We start from the raw sequence: 3755 nt of genomic DNA on the forward strand, positions 1-3755 counted from the left end.
TCCAATGGTCAGCCACTAATCTAAACAATAACATCTCTTCTTGTCACCTAACATGTATGACAAGCCGCCCAGACAAATATAATGGAATATTTAACATATTGTATGACAAAAATAATCGAAATTTCGCGATATTTTTGTGCATTTCTTGAAGTGGTCCACTTGGAACACCCTGTTACTAGGTGATATCCGTGGTTGCATTTTAAGGATTGGCGATACAGACACAGAGGGCGCTGTATTGTTCTGTCTTCCCATACTCAGTTTGCGGTTATTTTGTATCAATGCGAAGACTGAATAAAAGTTGTCGCGTAGGTTTTAAAATATTATTTATAATAACGTCAAATTTCCATAACTACGTCATTACAATAATCATGCGAATTCCTGAATACTACGGTCTCACAACAAAATATTTTATGGAGACACAGTTTTATTAATGTTTAAAAAATACAAAATGTTAAAACAATATTCTACGTAAAAATTCCGCATTTTAAAACAAAGAATCAGTGATGCTGGGTTTGTGAGAGATTACAAGTGGGACTCCTCCAGTAGCTGCTGCTTGTAGTAGTCAGTTACTGTACAATCATGTGGCTTCTTTTGCTTCTCATACCCATGGTGGCCGCTGGTACGCCATGCAACCCAGAGGGATTCTGTGACTATTTTGAAAAGTAAGTTGTTATTTTTACGACAAATTTCATCACGTAACATCAGCATTTTATATCTTAAATGTCTGCTAGTTTGTAGTACAGACGTGAATTTTCAATCAGTTTTACTGTGGGTTTGATTTTGTACGTGGATATCGCGATGTCAAAGTTGTACTCTCACATTCACCACCATAGACAGCTTACGGCGACTGTACAATATGAACAACGGCTTTAAAACGGCTGGTGTCGTTTTCCATTGCGCGTACAATTAAAATATCTTTCCAAATGAACTTATAGAAAGGATTTTTTTTAAATATGCCCTTCAAACAATTCGGTTTTGTTAAACGCGTCACAGACATATATACGTCGCTATAAGTGACTTCGCAGCAGTTCAAGTACAGCATTTCAATCAGACGGGCGTGATGGATGAGATGGGGTTGGCGTTGAAGGAACGGGTGTGATGGATGAGCTGGGGTTGGTGTTGACGGGACGGGCGTGGTGGACGAGATGGGGTTGGTGTTGACAGGTATGATGGACGAGATGGGGTTGGTGTTGATGAGACGGGTGTGATGGACGGAGCGGTGTTGGTGTTGACGGGACGGGACGGGCGTGATGGATGATATGGGGTTGGCACTGATGGGACGGGTGTGATGGACAAGATGGGGTTGGCGTTGATGGGACAGGCGTGATGGACGAGATGGGGTTGGTGTTGATGGGACGGGCGTGATGGTCGAGATGGCCGAGATGGGGTTGGCGTTCATTGGACGGGTGTGATAGACGAGATTGGGGTTGGCGTTGATGAGACGGGTGTGATGGACAAAGCGGGGTTGGTGTTGGCAGGACGGGACGGGCGTGATGGATGAGATGGTGTTGGCGTTGACGGGACGGGCGTGATGGACGAGATGGGGTTGGCGTTGACGGGACGGGCGTTATGGACGAGATGGGGTTGGTGTTGACGGGACGGGCGTGTTGGAAAAGGCGTGGTTGGCGTTGATGGGACGGGGTGCGATGCACGAGGCGGGTTGGTATTGAAGGGACGGACTTGATAGACGAGGCGGGGTTGGTGTTGGTGGGACGGGCGTGATGGAGAGATAGGATTGGCGTTGATGTGACGGTTGTGATGAACGAGGCGGTGTTGGTGATAATTGCACGGGGTGCGATGGGCGAGGCGGGGTTGGTGTTGATACATTGTGCGATGGGCGAATCGAGAGGTTGGTAATAATAAAACAGGGTACGGTGGACGAGCGATAACTATCAGTATATAAACTAATAACAGTCTAAGAAAAAGGGTTTTTCAAATTATGTAATTCTTCAAAATTGTTATACCCTTTCAATGACATACTTGACAATCCATGACCAGACAATATCCTCGTTCGCAGATGTGGATTGAAAATCAAATTCAATTTTTCCCGATATTTTTGCACATACATGTATATATCACTCCAACGACATATTTTTTTTTCAGTCATCGGTTCTTTGGTTTAGTGTGTGTTCGAAGTTTCATTCCAATCGACAAATTTGTTTTCAAATACACAGTTTAGGAAATCCCCAATGTGACGTTATTCTACAGTATACTTCAGCTGACCGTGTCCCCGAATAATAACAATAGCAACCATAACACACTGAGACTAATATTCCAATTAACAAGCATCTTAAAATTGATTGATGACGACGCAGTAGTCAAATCTATTTTTCTTTAATTACTCTAAATTCTGGTGACCTCATTATTCAATATATATATATTTTTTTCAATTAGGAAAAGTTTTTGCGGTATGCTGTCAGTCTGATTTTATTAACATTTTCAATGAATGGTATATTATTAATCACATGACTATAAGAAGGTTCCATCTGATGTAATATAAATGTTCATTATTACCAGCGGTAATTAATGCAAATCGCGCTCAGGTCAAACCTCATACTTGTGATTTCTATTATCAGAGCGCATAGGATTGTGGGAAAATCATTGTTTATCAACACAAATGTCGCACATGCGTGGCGCGACGACTACCGCCCTTTAGAAATACGTCACAAAAGGGTTTCCCAATAGAGGCGCAGTGTGTCGTATGTATTTTAATATTATACAGAGGACATGCTAACACTTGATTGCACGTTCAGTGAGTGGATAAAACATTGACTAATAGTACATTTCATTTTTGGGATTTATTTTAAAAAGTATATTAATATTTATTTATTTATTTATTTATTTATTTATTTATTTATTTATTTATTTATTTATTTATTTATTTATTTATTTATTTATTTATTTATTTATTTATTTAAATTGATTGAATGTCGACTCAATAACTGACTGTTTGTTTGTTTACAGAATAACAGAAACAGTTACAGATCAGATAACTATATTTCGATGGGAAAAATATGAAGTACCCTGTGGTTACCAGGACCAGGATAGATGTGCTCGATACAGGTTTGTGCTCATGCTCCACAATTACGCACTAGAGTCGATTAGAATGTATTTCCAGCAGAACATTGCATTGAAAACACAGTGACAGATCAAAATACAAACACACACACACACACACACACATACATAATTTGGAACCGGATTCGAGCGCAGATTCGAGCCACTAACGCACTGCAGCTTTACTTTCATTCAACATCATATTTACTATGCCGTGTATCTGATGTTACGTTCTTACTCTGATATGTGCTGTTTTAACTGCACAATTTAGACCTGTTTACACTGAAGAAAACGGCGAAGTGACTCAAACCGATACGAGACGTAAACGAGATTGCTGTGAAGGATATGAGAAACAAGCAGGCAAATGTGAACGTGAGTAAAACAAAGATATATACAAACACCATTACAGTCATCAGATCCCCTTGAATGTTTAAATCTACTTTTATCTGTTCATGGGACACAGATCAAATGTACTATGATTTTGTTACCAAACGAATTTTTTTCAAAAAACCCAATAAAAAATGTACATTACTGTGGGTAACATGCGATAACAATCACGTGTAATTACAATATGGGTTTTTATGGTTCTCGTGAATGATTATTAATATATAATATTCGAAAGCATAATATGTAGTTTTCATGTATATAGGTGTCTCACCAAAACCCTTCCATCATGTAGCTTTCATGTATATAGGTAT

The 3755-nt window shown here is 39.5% G+C and overlaps 1 long non-coding RNA gene across 1 annotated transcript; it reads left to right on the forward strand.

The window, feature by feature from the left end:
- The first annotated feature begins 505 nt into the window (after positions 1–505).
- Positions 506–3013, forward strand: LOC144355098 (uncharacterized). Its single transcript, XR_013421133.1, has 2 exons — positions 506–662; positions 2965–3013. It is a non-coding gene; the product is annotated as an uncharacterized LOC144355098 (long non-coding RNA).
- The last annotated feature ends 742 nt before the right edge of the window (positions 3014–3755 follow it).

This window comes from Saccoglossus kowalevskii, chromosome 17 (genome assembly GCF_978046115.1).
Source record: "Saccoglossus kowalevskii chromosome 17, keSacKowa6.1, whole genome shotgun sequence".
Taxonomy (NCBI): Eukaryota; Metazoa; Hemichordata; class Enteropneusta; family Harrimaniidae; genus Saccoglossus; species Saccoglossus kowalevskii.